General features: G+C 36.2%; 1 protein-coding gene and 1 non-coding gene across 3 annotated transcripts in view; one reads left to right on the forward strand and one right to left on the reverse strand.

Moving 5' to 3' along the window:
* Positions 1 to 18,740, forward strand: part of SNX6 (sorting nexin 6) — a 334,434-nt gene that overhangs the window by 13,530 nt on the left and 302,164 nt on the right. The window lies entirely within an intron of this gene.
* Positions 10,217 to 10,402, reverse strand: LOC142871575 (U2 spliceosomal RNA). The gene has a single exon (XR_012919830.1). It is a non-coding gene; the product is annotated as a U2 spliceosomal RNA (small nuclear RNA).

The raw sequence follows: 18,740 nt of genomic DNA on the forward strand, positions 1-18,740 counted from the left end.
GAGATTATATTAATAAGGAAATGTGTTATACATAAAACAAAAATAAGAACAAACTTTCATTGTCTAACTTTGTAAAATATTATATCTAATTTTTGACAGATATAAAATTATTTAATGACCCAAATATTTGCTTGGTAGTGAGGAATACAATAAGATATCAATTCCCAGTGGGCCTTTATACTTATTCTTTTCTGCCTTACTTTTCTTTTCTATCAGATAACAACATACCATATTGCTCTCCCATCACAAAATAATGGGAATTGACTAAAGCTTATAAATGAATATAAAACAAGATATAAGAATATTAACCTGGAAAACAGTGATTAATTTCGAACTTTAAAAAATGTTCTTAAGGTAGTAATAGTAAGTTCCTGGATAGGATGCTCTGATTAGAAAATTCCTATAGTCTGTAGTTTGAGGCACTGATTTTCTGGTCAGTTAGGCTTGCTGATGCCTTTGTTTTCATAGTGGCATATATGTGCTCAAGATGTAGGAAAGCTCATTTCCATATGTATGAAAAGGAGTTATAGTAATATGTTTGGATTAGTGCATCAGTAAGGTTTCTACTGCAGAAAAATAAATATGCATATAATTATAGACCATAAGTTGTTAATACTGAGTGGAATCCTGAATGACTAAAGATCTTTATGCTGCCACTACTTTACTTTCTCTACATATTCTCTCTCTCTCTCTCTCTCTCTCTCTCTCTCTCTCTCTCTCTCTCTCTCTCTCTCTTTCTCTTTCACACATACACATACACACATTCCCCCCATACTAATTATCACTAGGTTAAGGTCACTATAAAATTAGTTCAACAGAAAGTTAATCATGTAAGCAAAGCTCAGTGAGAATGGGTGATCATTTTTGGTCACAGGCTAAAGACTAGCAGCACAAGATGAGCAAAGTTGTCTTAATCATAGTGTCCTTTTTAAGCATAATTTCCAGTGGACAAAGTATGATTAGCTTTTTGCCTTTTTAAAATGACAAGTAGCCAAAACATTATGTAATTATTGGAGAATGAAATAATATCAGGTTTATATTTTATAAAAAGCTGAAAGAAAAAAACCTCTTTAGAGATTCATTATATTAATAGAAAGATTTTATTTTGTTTTGTTTTTGAGACAGAGTCTCACTTTGTTGCCCGGGCTAGAGTGCTGTGATATCATCCTAGCTCACAGCAACCTCAAACTCCTGGGCTCAAGCAATCCTTCTGCCTCAGCCTCCCGAGTAGCTGGGACTACAGGGATGCACCACTATGCCCAGCTAATTTTTTTCTATGTATTTTTAGTTGGCCAATTAACTTCTTTCTATTTTTTTTTTAGTAGAGATGGGGTCTTGCTCTTGCTCAGGCTGGTTTTGAACTCCTGACCTTGAGCGATCCTCCCGCCTCAGCCTCCCAGAGTGCTAGGATTATAGGCGTGAGCCACTGTGCCCGGCCAATAGAAAGGTTTTGAATGCTGAACAGTGATGAAAGCTATTGGTAAACTTGATATGGGAAATACTGCTTATTTGGGTTTTTTAAAAAACTTTATTGGCCAGGCATGGTGGCTCATGCCTGTAATCCTAGCACTCTGGGAGGCCGAGGCAGGAGTTTGAGACCAGCCTGAGCAAGAGCGAGACCCCATCTCTACTAAAAATAGAAAGAAATGATCTGGACAACTAAAAAAATAAATAGAAAAAATTAGCCGGGCATGATGGTGTATTCCTGTAGTCCCAGCTACTCGGGAGCCTGAGGCAGAGGATTGCTTGAGCCCAGGAGTTTGAGGTTGTTGTGAGCTAGGCTGACGCCATGGCACTCTACCCCTGACAACAGAGGTGAGACTCTGTTTTAAAAAAAAACTTTCTTGGTACATTTATTCACAAACTCTTCATGATTCACTGAATAGGAATTAGCCATATGGTTTAACTCAATCCCTTCTCCTAAATTAGTCCAGTATATTGAATTCTAAATATAGATAGGTTATAGACTCTTGTGATTAATTATCTTCATTGTGAATGATATTGGAATCATTCTGACAAAACCAATCATTTACCTATATTAATTCTATTTTGTAGTAAGTGAAAGAGAATAGACTATACAGCTATTTAACATCCAAAGTCTTGTAATATTAATCAGAATCTGAAAGCAAATAGAATGATACTACTGTAGGAATTGGTATATAAGTAACAACTGAAATACATCACAATAGTAGAAAATGTATACTCAGAAAGGGCTCAGGCTTCAGAATTAAGTTAGATCTCATTAAAGAGTAGTACCCCGGATTTGTAATTTTTAGTTTAAAAGGTACTTCTGTGTACTATTTCAGTAGATTTAACAGATACAACTACTACAGTGACAGTTTATCAGAAATAGCAAGTCTATATTGAACCATGCCAATATACTGGGCTTCTTCATTCTTATTAAATAAACTTAGAAAAGATGTCATTTTTAGGAACCACATCAAAATAACAAAACAGCTCTAGTCCAAACACAGTGACATTTATTATTGAACACTGCTTCATGATTTTATATCTAGACCAAGAAAAAGAATGTTTGTATCATTTTGCCTAATAAGCTCCAGAACTTACTAGACCTAATAGCCATTGCTGTAACCAAAATAAACGGAAACTATATTACCGCCTGCCTGCCACACCGCAAAGGTGCACGTCCCTGTATTGCTTAATCATTGCTACCCAATGGTGTGGTGTACTATCAAGACTCATGCATAGTGTAGAAATCCAGTTCATGTCTACACTAAAGGTTAAACAGAACTGGTCAAACAAACACTGCCCTCTGATACACACACATGCACACAGCATTCCATTATGCTTTAAAGCTGACTAATCCCTTTAAACTTCTTAAGTGCCATGTTGTACTGGAAGTCCTTCCATTGAATATTACTAACAGCCAAATTAAGTATGATTTCACTCTCAATGTTACTTCAAAAGAGCTAATCTACTTATTACACTCTCTTATTGTTAGTCATTGTTTGGTTTCTGGCTTCTGTGGACTTTGTTTCTCTATTACTCTTCCCTACCCTCACTCCCAACTATCTCAGTCCTATTCCGTCTGTAGAACCAATTCTGTCATACTTCATAAAGAATTTAAGGGGCTTTAACTGCTGATCCACCTTTGTGTATCAGTTCTGAAAACTGAGTTTGGCCTTCTTCATAATACCTTGTAGTAACCTGAATCCCCATCTTGTTAATCTCCTTTGTACTATAACCTTACAGTTTTGCCAACACCCCTCAGGAACTGGAGAATTTACCAATTTCCAGTAGGCTGTTGCAGTCCTGTTTCCTACAGGCAGACATTTTTGCCCATCTGGATTTCTAGATATCACCTGTGCTGCAATTCTTTTGTTATTCTCATTTTTTACAAAACCTCATTTACCAAATGTCTGGTAAAATCTAACACATAAGTGTCACACATAAAATTTTCACTGCCCTAAAAATCCTCAGTGCTCTGCCTATTCATCCCTGCCTCTCCATTCACCACTGATGTTTTTAATGTCTCCATAGTTTTTCTTTTTCCATAATGTCATATAATTGGAATCATACAATATACACCCTTTTCAGATTGGCTTCTTTCACTTGGTAATATACATTTAAGGTTTCTCCATATCTTTTCATGGCTTGATAGCTTATTTCTTTAGTGCTGAATAATATTCCATTGTGTGGATATGTTACAGTTTATTTGTCCATTCATCTATGTCTTGGTTGCTTCCACATTTTGATAGTTATTAATAAATCTGCTGTAAATATCCATGTGTAGACATTTGTATGGACATGAATTTTCAGTAATTGGGTAAATACAAAGGAGTGCAATTGCTAGATTATATCGTAAGAGTATGTTTAATTTTATAAGAAACCTCCAAACTGTTTACCAAAGTGACTGTACCATTTTGAATTCCCACTAGCAATTAATAAGAGTTCCTGTTGCTCCATATCCTTCCAAGCAATTGATGTTGTCAATGTACTGCGTTTTGGCCATTCTAATAGGTGTGTAGCAATATCTCATTATTGTTTTAATGTGTCATTTTTTAATGTGTTGTAGAGCCTGGGAATACATTAGCCATAATGTAAGGAAGCAAGGTTCATTGCTAGTGACAGTACCAAGTCTTAAAGATTCTCTCTCAGGTCTTCAGGTATGTAAGCCTCCTTTTCAACATTTTGATTGTCAAAACTTCCCCCTGCTTTTTTCTGATAGCTATTATAATATTATAGAAATGTTCTATCTAAAAATAGTGACAGATGATAGGAAAAATAGCAGGACTTTATGGCTTAAGCACTGGTTTGTGATTTATTCACTGGTCTCAAGAGCTCTGAGATTGTAATCTTTTCTTGATAAAGATTGCTTTTCTGCCCAGTTTTTTCTAACTGTAAGGTTATAGTTTTAGATTAACAAACACTATTGAAGGTTTGCAAGAGACTTAGAACACCTACATCATAACTTTGTCCCTCAGAACAAAAGGAACAGAGCTGTTCAAGGCTTCTAGAATCGAATGAGTAGACTGGACCCCACATACTATGTGCACTTTGGCTTCTAGGTCCATTTAAAATTTTACACAGACAACTTCTTTGTTCCCTAGATTCTCCATATAAAATTAGGCCAATATTTAATAATAAAATTCAACCCAATAAACTATATGCAAGTTAATTAGTATTTGAAAGGCTCTTTGAGATCCCTATGTGAAAGGTGCTGTTGTATTTCTTAATACAGAATATTATCATTTTCTCTAGTCGTGCTTTTCTTGCATATAAGCACTGCCAAATTTAACTACCAGTTTCTCCCTTCAAAAAATTAAGTAATGATGCCAGGCATGGTGGCTCACACCTATAATCCCAGCACTTTGGGAGGCCTAGGCAAGAGAATTGCTTGAGGCCATGAGTTGACCATATTAAGTGGTGATGTATACCTGTAGTCCCAGCTACTAAAGAGGCTGAGGCAGGAGGATCACTTGAGCCTAGGATTTTGAGGTTGCAGTGAGCTATGATCAGGCCACTGCATGGGTGACAATGTGAGATCCTGTCTCTTAAAAAAAAAAAACTAAATCATCAGTAAAACCTTTTTAAAAATATTTTATCAATCATCAAATTATAAAAATAATTTGTTACAACAAGGGAAATGATGCTGAGATATGTGAAGAAAAGGTGCTAATCTCCCCAGTTTCCCCCCTTCATTCCTTCTCTTTGAGATTTCTACTCCTTGAGTACTGTGACCCTACCATACTTTTCCATACTTGTGAAAACATATCTTTTAATATACGTAGTCTCCAATTTGTGTTATAACTTCCATATTCTTTCAAGTTCCAAAATCAGAGTATAGTAAGTTCCTAAATCCATGAATCTGTCATTTAGTATAACAAAGAAGTAGTCATGTGGCATTGTATAGACTTTGTCCTGTCCATTGTAATACAATCTGTTGTGTTCAATTATTATAATTTAGCAATGATTTCTTGAAATTCCGGAGAGTAGAATCATTCTGCAATTTTCATCTGTGTTTATAATCTTTTTTTTCCTAGACTAATATACAGTTATCCCTATGGATTGAAGAAGTACCACTGAACTACGATGTATATGCAGAAAAGGATATTGACAGAGAAGCTCTTGAACAAATTCATTTATATAAGATTCTCTAGCCTAAAATAGTCCTACTTCATCATAATGTTTTGTTGAGTATATTATAAAATAATAAAAAAGAAACATAACCCCAGTATCTGAATATATATTTTTCTGGATAGTCCCTTCTAGTTTTTATACATATGATTACATATTTATAAATAATTGTATTTGTATATACACAACTTTGTTCTGCTTTGTGTGATACTATAATTAAAATATTTATCTGAAAATTTTGGCTTTTCTCAGTTTCATTTATTCTGTTAAAAATATAAATGTGTCTGTCTTTACTCACTAATTCTATATGACAGTCCAGATAGGACAGAATAAGGACTAGAAGTAGCTTCTATCATGGGAGAAGGGTGGAGGGGAAGGGTAGATTACATTGTATCCCACTTATTATATCTGTATTCTGTAAAATTCTTTGTATTTAGCTTTATCCGAAGAGGCTAGCATAGGACTAAAATAAAAAATAATTGCAGTTCCTAGGAAAAAATAAACTACAAAGATAGCCTTCAAAATATATAGAGAGATTATAATATCTAGATGGAGCAATTACTGATTATTTCTTTTTCTTTAGTGTGCTTTCCTATATTTTCCACTTTTAAAAATAATAACTATTTATTTTTAAATCAGGAAAAGCAGCTGGGCATGGGGACTCACACCTATAATCCCAGCACTTTGAGAGGCCAAGCCAGGAGTATCACTTGAGGCCAGGAGTTCAAGATCAGCCTGGGCAATATGAGACACCATCTCTACAAAATTTCTTTTAAAAATTTAGCCAGGTATGGTGGCATGTACCGGTAGTTCCAGCTACTCAGGAGGCTGAGGCAGAAGGATTACTTGATCAGGCTGCTGCATTCCAGGGTCTGAGCAAGAACCTGCCTGTAAAAGGAAAAGCAAAACTTTTTTTTAAAGAATGAAATGGAACATCAAAACTTGAACACTACACTAGTTCAGTCGTCTCATATTTAGTATTATATTTAAATTTTTTTAAAAAACTAAACCTACATTTTGGAACTATAGTATCTTTGGAGCTCTATCTTTTGAAAGAGATTTATATAATATACTTTCCATCATCACATGCTTATGAAAAAGAATTTGCAGTGGCAGTAAGTTCTATCCTTTAAAAGGAAGTCATTGCTAAGTAGCTAAAGAAAATGCTAGAAATAAAAAGTTTAGAACTCTATATTTACTATGGGTACTACTAAGTTTAATATTTAGGATCTGCTATAATATTGAATATCAGAATAAATGCTGGACTTCCAATAATTTCTTGTTCGCATAGGCATATTTATTCCTGCTAAAACACTCTTACTTTGCTACTCACCCAAAAAGAAGACACGCAGAGTTAAGTCACTATCACTACTGTTGATAGTGACTTAGTAACAATTATTGGATGATTCCAGGAGGCTGTGCAGATTTTCTGAGATTTTGTAAAAAGATTAGTAGAAAAAAAATATGTTAAAAATATTTTTAAATAGATTGTTGCTAGTATTAATATGGTAATTTTATGTATAATTAAAGGTATTTATTGACTTAATATAATAATATTTAGGCACTTAAATTTCAAACACAATACTACCTGTAGGATATATTGAGAGCATTACATGAGATAAAAATAGTAATCATTCTTGAAAAAAATGGGTTTATTAGCAATATGGTATATAATTACTAACATATAGCACTCAGTGCTATGCCTGTTCATAGGAAGCAGTATATTTCCTAAACTCTGAATCTGAATTGCCCTAGTGTTTATCTGACTGCCCCTCAGAAGCATGAATCTGGGGAGATTAATACCTTTTCTTTACATATCTCTGGATCATTTCCCTTGTTATAAGAAGCATAAATTACTTTTATAATTTAGATGATTGATAAAATTTTTGTAAAAGGTTTTATTGATGATTGTTTAGTTTTTGTTTTTTTTTTACTTCCCTAGACTTCTCCAGATGCTTTTAGCAGTGCAGCCACTTTAGGCTACAATTTATCTGCTTGTAAAATAAGTTAAACAATGTTTTCTGACCATGAGTTTCACAAGAGTATTATGTACAAAAACTAATGATAGATAAAACACTCCTTGAAATACATGTATGGGCTGGACACAGTGGCTCATGCCTAATCCCAGCATTTTAGGAGGCCAAAGTGGGGAGGATCACTTGAGGCCAAGAGATCTAGACCAGCCTGGCCAACATTGCAAGACCCTATCTCTACAGAAAAACAAAAAAATTAGTTGAGCATGGTGGTATGTGCCTGTAACCCCAGTTACTCAGGAGGCTGAGGTGGGAGGATCACTTGGGCCCAGGAGTTCAAGGCTGCAGTGAGCTATGATGACACCACTGTACTCTTTACCCCAGGGCAAAAAGAGAAAAAGAAATAGGATTTAATCCTGGCTCTGCCATTTACTAGCTGTACAACTTTTGGAAAATGTCTTACCTTCACTGAAACTCAGTTATTCATGTGTTAAATGGGGTTAATAGTTCCTACATCATTGGGTTAGAGCCAAGAGGAAAAATGATAATGAGGTTATAAATTCAAATATTCTCACTTTTGAATAAAAGAGAGATAAAACATAACTTTACTATTTTAATTAGTACTGCCCAATACTATGACTTTAATAAGCTAGATGGAAATTATGGATGTGATTTTTTTTTTTACATTTTAAGTTACCTATATATATAGTTATCTCTTTTTTTAATTTATTAAATTGTTCATACATTGTAAAATAATATCCGAATTTTTCCACCCTATTAATATCTGGTTGGAACACAAACTATTTCCGGCCCTTGTAGCTCCAAGTTTTGTTCTGCTTGCTCTTTTCCAGTGATTCTTTTCTCCAGCCTTGGTAGTTTTTCTCACGTGTGTGTATTAATTATTACTCAACTGAAGACTCAAGGAGAACTTTTCAGAGCTCTTTGTGTAGCTTTCTCCTCTGATTTTTACCTTGCAAATTCTGATGCCTTTGCCTCCCAGATTTTCATGCTGTTTCCTCAGCTCAAAAGAGATGGCCAAGTTCTGTTTGGGTTCCTCTTCCAAGCTGTGCTGCAGCCTGGAAAATCTCCTACAGCCAGCGGCAATCATAGGACTCACCTTATTCGTTTCTTTCTCTGAGAAATCACTGTCCTGTACTGTCTACTATCTGATGTATCAAAACAATTATCTCACTTATTTTGTCCAGTTGTCTAATTATCTTAGGTGGGAGGTTAATTCTGGTCCCTGTTATACCATTCCGAATGGTAGTAGAAGTCATACCATAAATTTTTTATTTCCTAATATTTTCTTAGTTAAATGGATAATTCAAATGTTTCATAAGTACATATTTCGCATTTAAATATTTTGAATCATCTCACAAGGTAGGAGAAGCTTAAAAAGAAAAAAAGGTCTAAAAGGAACTGAAAACTGAGAAAAGCAATCATGATACTTTGCCAAGACGTTGTACTAACTAATAATTAAGCAACTTAGGTAATACCTCAAAGGCTTTTAGAAAACATGCAAAAAATTATTTTAATTGCTTATTTTATCTCTGCTGTACAGCTTCAAGTCTTAAACAGATTCTAGAACGAGCAACATTTTGAAAACCCACACTTCCAGTGTAATTTTGCTCTTAAGCAAAATTTAAGAAATTTGCTTGTAAGTATGGGAGACATTGAACACAAAGCTTAATTTTTTTTCTTTTTTTCTTTTTTTTGAGACAGAGTCTCACTTTGTTAACCCCAGCTAGAGTGCTGGTGGCGTCAGCCTAGCTCACAGCAATCTCAATCTCCTGGGTTGAAGCGATCTTTCTGCCTCAGCCTCCCAAGTAGCTGGGACTACAGGCATGCACCACCAGGCCCGGCTAATTTTTTCTATTTTTGGTAGAGACGGGGTCTTGCTCTTGCTCAGGCTAGTCTCAAACGCCTGAGCTCAACCGATCTGCCCGCCTCGGCCTCCCAGAGTGCTAGGATTACAGGCATGAGCCACTGTGTCCAGCCTATAAAGCTTAATTTTTAAGTGGCCAGTTGTTACTCTCATGAAGCCAAAAATAAGTAACATCATTTTCCAGCACAAGTAGCAGAATGACAGAACAGAGAAGGAAACTCAGAAGAAATTGTTTTTAAAGGAAAACTTTCAAAGTAAGAAATTATATATATCTTCCCCAGGGAGTATTAAAAAAGAAAATCATCTCAGATGAGTTATCTCACATTTTCCAAACAGAAAAATAATCACCATTGGGGCCAACAGAAGGTGTGGAAAGTTTCAAACACACAGTTCTCATAAAGAAGATACAACTGAAAAGGGGGGTTGTAACACAACGTCTGTGATAGGCTTATTAGATCCTGATCACCTAAGAGGTTCTTATCAGCACTCCTGTCAAATAGTTGAAATTAGCCCAGAAGGCTACCTCTGATCAAAAGAAAGGCATGGCAGAAATGTTCTATGTAAGGGTGCCAATGAGTGAGGATATTGTTATCATCCTTCACCAATGGCCTAAGAACAAAGCATCTTCTGCTCCTTTTTGAGGCTAAGTGGGATGGTTCCTAAACAGAAAGGATGTGGTTTTCTAACGCAGCATAATAATTTTTCCAAAATATTTTAACCCCATTAAATTTAAAAACATGTACAAAAATCCCAACAATTATAATTTATCTTATAATCTAAAGTACCTGCAGTACCAGGTTGATGCATGCAGTGGACAGAACAGGCTCCTATTCTACCTCCCTGCTCCACACATCCATTTAACATATTGTCCTCCATTAGAAAACATATATTTAATGGATAAGAACAGATACTACATTTGATCTTAGTCAAAAGGCCAAGAAGCAAAGCCAAAATGCTTTTTGAACTTCACTCTCTTTCTCTGTTTTATAGATGACATGTTTTTTTGGACGCCACAGAGAGGATGACATGTTAGTCCACGCATATTTGGGGTTTTATGTGTTAATCTGTCAAGTGTTCAGGGATATGACTGATTCCTAAAGTTTCTTTATAGACAAGGCAAAATAGATTGTGCTTTTAGCAGAAGTTTCTGAAGATAAATTTTTAATTAATCTTGTTGTAATTAGATAAATCTACACTTGAATTGTTTGAAAATCTGTGTTTTTTCTTATTAATGTCTCAGAGGACTTTTGTAGCTTTTTAAAGATGTAAATTACTTAAGAGTAACAGCTAAGTGTTTGTATTTCTACACACTTCACCTGTAGTTGAAAATAGTCTTGTTCTCCCTAGTTTACACTGTTAACTCCATTGAATGATAATAAGTTTTTTGGCTGAACAAAGTTTTAAAATCATCCTCACTTGGTGCCACCGGAGGTTCAGACAGCAGATTTGACAAGAGCACTTTCCAGTTACATTTCTTCACTTACTTCCTGTGTGGACTCAATAGAGAAAACATTTTATCTTTTAGAATCTTAGTTTCCTCACCTCTAAAACATGGCCACATTTGCTCTGTGTCATCTTTCAAGGGATAATGAGATGATATTTATAGGCAAGGTTCAAATGCACAAAGTAGTAGTAGCTGCTCTCTTATTAACAATATTTTAAGCAGCCAAGGAAACTACCATGAGAGCAAATAGACAACCTACAGAATGGGAGAAAATATTCACAAGCTACACATCTGATAGAGGACTGATAACTAGAATCTATATAGAACTCAGGAAAATCAATAAGAAAAAGTCAAACAACCCCATTAAACAGTGTTACACAGAAACTTCAAAAGAAGACAGACTAATGGCCAAGAAACATATGAAAATTTTCTCTAATCATCAGGGGAATGCAAATCAAAATCACAATGAGATATCACTTAACTCCAGTGAGAATGGCTTTTATCAAAAAGTCCTAAAACAACAAATGTTGGCGTCCACGCAGAGAGATAGGAACACTCATACACTGCAGGTGGGACTGCAAACTAGTACAACCTCAATGGAGAGTAATATGGAGATACCTCAAAGAGATACCAGTAGAACTACCATTTGATCCAGTAATCCCATTACTGGGCATCTACCCAAAGGAAAAAAAGAAATTCTATAAAAAAGACATCTGTACTAGAATGTTTATCGCAGCACAATTCACAATTGCAAAGATATGGTAACAACCCAAGTGCCCATTAATACATGAGTGGATTAATAAAATGTGGCATATGTATACCATGGAGTACTAACTACTCAGCCACAAAAAACAATGGTGATCTAGCACCTCTTGTATTATTCTGGATAGAGCTGGAGCCCGTTCTACTAAGTGAAGTATCCCAAGAATGGAAAAACAAGCACCACATGTACTCACCATCAAAATGGTACTAATTTATCAACACACTTATGTCCACATATAGTAGTAACATTCATCGGGTGTTGGGCAGGTGGGGGGGGATGGTTATGTTCACACCTAATGGACACGGTGTGCACTGGCTGGGGATGGACATGCTTGTAGCTCAGACTTGGGCGTGGCAAAGGCATTATATGTAACTTAAACATTTGTACCCCCATAATATTCTGAAATAAAAAATATATGTATTAATAAAACCCAATATTTTACATTTGATCTTAGCTAAAAGACCAAGAAGCAATAACCAGTATTTTAAATACCAATTGAAAGATTTGTTATCTGATTTACAAATTGTCTATTACAACAACTTTTCATTCTGTAAATTGCCTATAACTTAACGAGTAAGGTAATATTTAAAATATAGGTAATAAGGCCGGGTGTGGTGGCTCACGCCTGTAATCCTAGCACCCTGGGAGGCCGAGGCGGGAGGATTGCTCAGGAGTTTGAAACCAGCCTGAGCAAGAGCGAGACCCCATCTCTACTAAAAATAGAAAGAAATTAATCTACCAACTAAAATTATATTTAAAATATTAGCTGGGCATGGTGGCACATGCCTGTAGTCCTAGCTACTCAGGACGCTGAGGCAGCAGGATGGCTTGAGCCCAGGAGTTTGAGGTTGCTGTGAGGTAGACTTACACCATGGCACTCTACCCAGGGCAATAGAGTGAGACTCTGTCTCAAAAAAAAAAAAAATATATATATATATATATATATATAGGTAATAAACTGAACTAAGTTTTTCAGTATGAAAATCTATTTTAGAAAAAAATTAGTAAATGACCTAAACTAAGAAAATAAGACATGTTTAGTCCTCATGTACTAAAACATGTGGTCATGGGCTAGACAGTTCCATAAAAGAGACCATCTCCTCTATTCCATGATCTTCAAAAAAGACGATAGATAGCTCCTGGACTTGAAATGTGTATTTATCTCTATTTAGATGTGTTTAATCATAAAGTGGTATGCATACTAATTCAAAATATGAAAATATAGAAACATGAAATGAAGAAAATATAAGAATAATACATAATCCTACCATCCAGCAATAAGCAACATCATCATTTTGGTCTTTTTTCTTTTAATGAAAGTAATATTAGCAGGCAGTTAAAAAAAAAAAGGCAAATACAAAAGCACATAAAGTATACTTTATGTGCCTGGCCCATAGTAAGTACTCAAAAAAGTTTGTTGAAAAAAGTGAATGAATATAGAAATACAGTTTCCCAGAGAAAACTGTTGGGAGACAATTCTCCTTGGGTCTCTTGAATTTCTGTACTTTTTTTGAACAGAGACACTGTCAGATTTGTTCTGGACAATCTTTCCAAGGATGTTTATACAGTGAAGAGTCTTAGAATTTAGAGATAGTGTCTTCCTCCAAAGCAGAGGTCAGGTTTGTTTACACTCCTGTCAAATAAAGATAATGTCTCCCTCCCAGGCAAAGGTCGTGCAGGTTTGCTTGCAGTCCAATATAAAACATTGAGGCTTCCTATGCTTAGGGTTCCTCACTGTAATGCAAACCCACTGCATGCACAGCATCCACCTAGACCACTCTGTGTCACAAGCATGGGACTGTGTAAATATTACCTAGCCCACATTGTGTCCTTTTATGAGTGCTGGAGCTCAGGGAACCAGGTAAAGAAAAATTATGATAGATTTTCTGGCTCCTACTTTTGCTGTAAGTAATAAATTATCCTTTGTCTTAGACCAAGGAGTATCCTATCTTCTTCTGGCATCCATGAAACTATGGCAGGCTAACTCACTAGCTTACATGTAAGGTAAAATCTTAAATCCTTTATAGTTCTTGACAGAAACCATTGTTAAAAACTGAGTATATAATTAGACTTTTTTCTATACCATATATAAAATGTCTCATGACACCAGAGAAAAATATGCTATCATGTCATTGACCCTTCCTACATTAAACCAATCTCTCTCAGAAAACCTTTTTTAATATATGCTATATACAGAAATCCAGTGCTTTTGCTGATCTCTCATTTGAGGGCACAAACATCTATTAATACTTCCATCTTCTATATAACTATTCATAAAGGTGATTATTGGAACAACTTTCACCTTCCTCAGGTTAAGTAAGCTTTGTGCCTCAGCCTTTGTATAAAAATTCTATTTTCTAAGTTTTACTCATGTGGTTAATCACTCCTCTGAATTGTTTCCTATTTCTTTCATTTCTTGAATTTAGAGCCCAGAATCTGATTCACTACCCTAATAAGGGGTTGATTCCTATTTTCATGGATTTTCAAGACATGCCACAGACTAATTAAGAGTAAATACTATGTCTTATTCTTCCCCACTGTCAGTAAGCTTCTAGAACAGAGTAGGTGCTCAATAAATTCTTACCAATTGGTATATCCCAGAATTGTTTTTGAACTGTAATTCATAGTACCAATTTGCTGATTCATGTTTAGTTTTTGCTTCACTATAAAACCTGTTTACAGAGTCAAAAACAGCCAAAAACTCTACAGTGAACAGCTATAAATCATAGAATACTCTTTGTTTTTGTAGAAAGTATTTTTATTTCAATTAGCTGTCTTTCCATTCCTGACCACACATGCAGAAGGTAATCACCATCAAGAATGCCATCTCTGCACACAAAAGATATTCCCTTAAATGACTCTTTAACTGAGTTAGCATTTTTACTTCTTGTTTTTCCTTCTTTCAAGAGTTACTGTGGTAGCTGCTTCTAAAATGGCTCCCAATAGCCACACCTCCTAGTTTTCACATCTTATGTAATTTCCTCCCCTTGTGCATGGGCTGGACCTAGTGACTTGTTTCTAATGAACAGAATATGGCAAAATGATAGAATGTCATATCTGAAATTAGGTTACAAAAGACCATGACTTCCATCTGCCTCTCACTCTCTCTTGCCCTTTCAGTTGCTAATTCTGATGAAGAAAACTGCCATGTTGTGAACTGCCCAATGGATAAGTCCACGTGGCAAAAACCAGAAGGTAGCTTCTGGTCAACAGCTAATGAGGAAGTAAATCCTGCCAGCATCCACGCCTAGTCAAGCCTTAAGAGGGCTGCAGCATCAGCCAACACCTTGAATACAGCCTTGTGAGAAACACAGGGCCAAAAGACACAACTAAGTTTTGCCCAGTTTCCTTACTCATAGACTCTGCAAGATTATCATTGTTTGTTACTTTAAGTTACTAAGTTTTGGGGTAATTTATTACACAGCAATAGATAACTAATACAGATTCTGTTTGATAAATATTAACTTATACCTAACTCAAATTTTACTCAGTTAAAGAAATTAATATGCATGTGAAAAGGCATATTCTTTACCAGCCAAAGTTACTGCCCAGGAAAAAGTTGGATACTTGCCAAGTGATTGTATCATAATTTCACTACTGAGTTTAAAAATTAATCTTAAAGAATTATAGTTTCCAGTTATAGATTTCCATTTAAAAACCATAAGATTCTATTTTTACAAGTCATAGGTACCTGTGATAATAGAACAAATTATCAGAGGCTCAGGATTTGAATATATCTCTCTGTTTAAGCAGCCACCATATGTGTAAGCTCAATTGGAAAACAGACTATTAACTTTACAAATCTTGTAAGTAGTTAATTTAAGAAATTATTCTTCATTGTTGAGTATTTAGATGTTTCTTTAGGTTTTTTAAAATAAATATATATGTTTTGTATGGGTCTTTGATAGGTATAATTTCATAAAAAAAGCAAGGTGTACTAATACCAGACAAGCTGTCTGCCTTGTTCTGATATTTAATACTTTGGTGAAAAGTTCAAGTTTAAAAGAACGCATATGGCAGTCACCTGAAAAAAAGAGTGCTTAGTAAGCTCCCATTAAACCTATCATATATGTTAATTAATTCCCCTAAAATTGTGTAGGTTACCTATTTACCAAAGATCAGTTTCTCAGGTCCTCCAGAGTTAATTAGTCCCTTAGTTTTGGATGATAAAGAGTGAAAAAACAATAGTTAAAGAGAAGCCCTCAAAACCAGAAAAAGAAATGTCACCCCTGCAGTTGCCTCCTTTTTCATCCTGTGCAGACTTAAACACCTGCCCACATGAGTTGATGCCCTTTTTCAAATGTTTGATGAGACCCCAAGGGCAATCTTTAACCCTGGTATTACAAATTGCCCTAATTTGACTACCAGCATCATCCATCCACCTGGGATGGCAGCGTCTCACATTCTGCCCAGCAACTGGTGTTTTTTGCCTGCCACTTGCAAAGGGTCCAGAAGGGTTTGACAAGCTAGACCCCCATGTTTTCTGTGCTCCTTCTACTTATCCAGGGGAACACAGGCTCCTAGCTCCCCAGGTGTCACAATCTTGCCCTAATTAAGGCTTGTGTGTCAGTTTTTTTTGGACAGTGAGGGAAAGGCCCAAAGAAATCTTACTCTGTACTGAGTAGCTTGCAGCATGTGGGACCAACATTCCTGACAAAACCTGAAAAGCCCTCGGTGTAGCCTGACAGTGGGCCAGTTATCCGTACATTTTAGGTGAATATTCTGCAAGTCATACTCACAACGTCCCACAACTATCCTGACGACTCTGACCTAAACTTAATGCTGTGCATGGAAAGCCTCTTCCCCATCTGCCCACCTGAGACACCACTGTCTGTCCCAGTGTACATGTGCAATAAAAAACACCCATCCTGATTGAAGAGGGGTGAACAGTTTTCTTACTGAAGGCCATTGGTCCTTGGCTGGGTCGGGTTCATTGCTGGTCTGGTTTTGGTGTTCCCAGTATGGAAAAAGTCTCTACTGGCTTTTCGGTCTCCCTTCAGAAAACCAGACAAATTCCACTCTGCCTTTATTACTCATCTCTGAGCTTTAACTATTACTATCTAATTATATCAGTTAATGAACTAGTAACACATGCTATCATTTTAAAGTTTGAAATTAAATTAAATTTGCAACTCTATTGACAAATCTAGTTTGTTTTAGAATGGGATGTCTTCTAGGACTTTTGTTAATTGTGTTTTTGTAAATTCAAAGCCATTTTGTTATGTTTTTAAATTACCTATTTTTTATTCATTCAGCAAGTATATTTATACTTCTTTTTTTTTTTTTTTTTTTTTTTTTTTTTTTTTGAGACAGAGTCTCGCTTTGTTGCCCAGGCTAGAGTGAGTGCCGTGGCGACAGCCTAGCTCACAGCAACCTCAAACTCCTGGGCTCGAGTGATCCTTCTGCCTCAGCCTCCCGGGTAGCTGGGACTACAGGCATGCGCCACCATGCCCGGCTAATTTTTTATATATATATCAGTTGGCCAATTAATTTCTTTCTATTTATAGTAGAGACGGGGTCTCGCTCTTGCTCAGGCTGGTTTTGAACTCCTGACCTTGAGCAATCCGCCCGCCTCGGCCTCCCAAGAGCTAGGATTACAGGCGTGAGCCACAGCGCCCGGCCTATATTTATACTTCTTACTAAATATTCAGAAATGTTCAGGACAGGAATGCAACAGTGAACAAGATAGACAAGCTCCTAGTCTTCATGGAGTATACATTCTAGTTGGGGGAAGAGTGGGGAGTGGAGAGTGCTAGACAAGTAAAATTATCAACTGTAGTTTTGTTTGACATAATATTTTTCAATAACACATGCCCTATTATTATCGAGGAATTACTGTATGTGTCTATATATTACTACATATCTTCTAATATAGGTTCATAATAAAGTGACAGTATACTCATGTTCTCTTTTCCAAGCATGTCTTAACAGGTTAAACCACACAGCTATGGTATCCATAAATTATACAATTAACATCTTAAATAACAGCTTTGAAATTTCTCAGTGATAGACTGCACTGCACTAAAAAATGGAGACATACATACATACTTAGTACCATACGCATTAAAGCAGCAAAATTTTGGCCAGGCTCGGTGGCTCATGCCTGTAATCCTAGCACTCTGGGAGGGCAAGGTGGGCAGATTGCTCGAGGTCAGGAGTTCGAAACCAGCCTGAGCAAGCGTGAGACTCCCATCTCTACTAAAAATAGAAAAAATTAGCTGGTGTGGTGGCACATGCCTGTAGTCTCAGCTACTTGGGAGGCTGAGGCAAGAAGATTGCTTGAGCCTAGGAGTTTGAGGTTGCAGTCAGCTATGACGATGCCACTGCACTCTACCCAGGACGAAAGAGTGAGATTCTGTCTCAAAAAGAAAGGAAAAAAAATGTTTAAATACTTTGACTCAGCAGTTCAATTTCTAGAAACTTAAGAAAATAACCTAATATTTACAAAATGATTTAAATTCATGACAGTGTGGTTTATAATGCTGAAAAATTGGAAACCACCTAAAGGTCCAATAGCAGGAAATTGACTAAATATAGAGCATCCATATTCTGGAATTGACAATCAGGTATAGAAAAATATTTCGAGATGTGAGCAAATATTCACAACATATTGTTAGGTTAAAAAATGATGTTACAGGCCGGGCGCGGTGGCTCATGCCTGTAATCCTAGCTCTCTGGGAGGCCGAGGCGGGCGGATTGCTCAAGGTCAGGAGTTCAAAACCAGCCTGAGCAAGACCAAGACCCCGTCTCTACTATAAATAGAAAGAAATTAATTGGCCAACTGATATATATATGTAAAAAATTAGCCGGGCATGGTGGCACATGCCTGTAGTCCCAGCTACTTGGGAGGCTGAGGCAGTAGGATCGCTTGAGCCCAGGAGTTTGAGGTTGCTGTGAGCTAGGCTGACGCCACGGCACTCACTCTAGCCTGGACAACAAAGTGAGACTCTGTCTCAAAAAAAAAAAAAAAAAATGATGTTACAAACTGTTACACACAATAAAATCCCAGTTATATATATGTAGAAATGTATATGTAAATGGAAATGTTAGAAAACATTTAAAGGACATACGCTACAA

Source organism: Microcebus murinus, chromosome 6 (genome assembly GCF_040939455.1).
Source record: "Microcebus murinus isolate Inina chromosome 6, M.murinus_Inina_mat1.0, whole genome shotgun sequence".
In the NCBI taxonomy this organism is placed as follows: Eukaryota; Metazoa; Chordata; class Mammalia; order Primates; family Cheirogaleidae; genus Microcebus; species Microcebus murinus.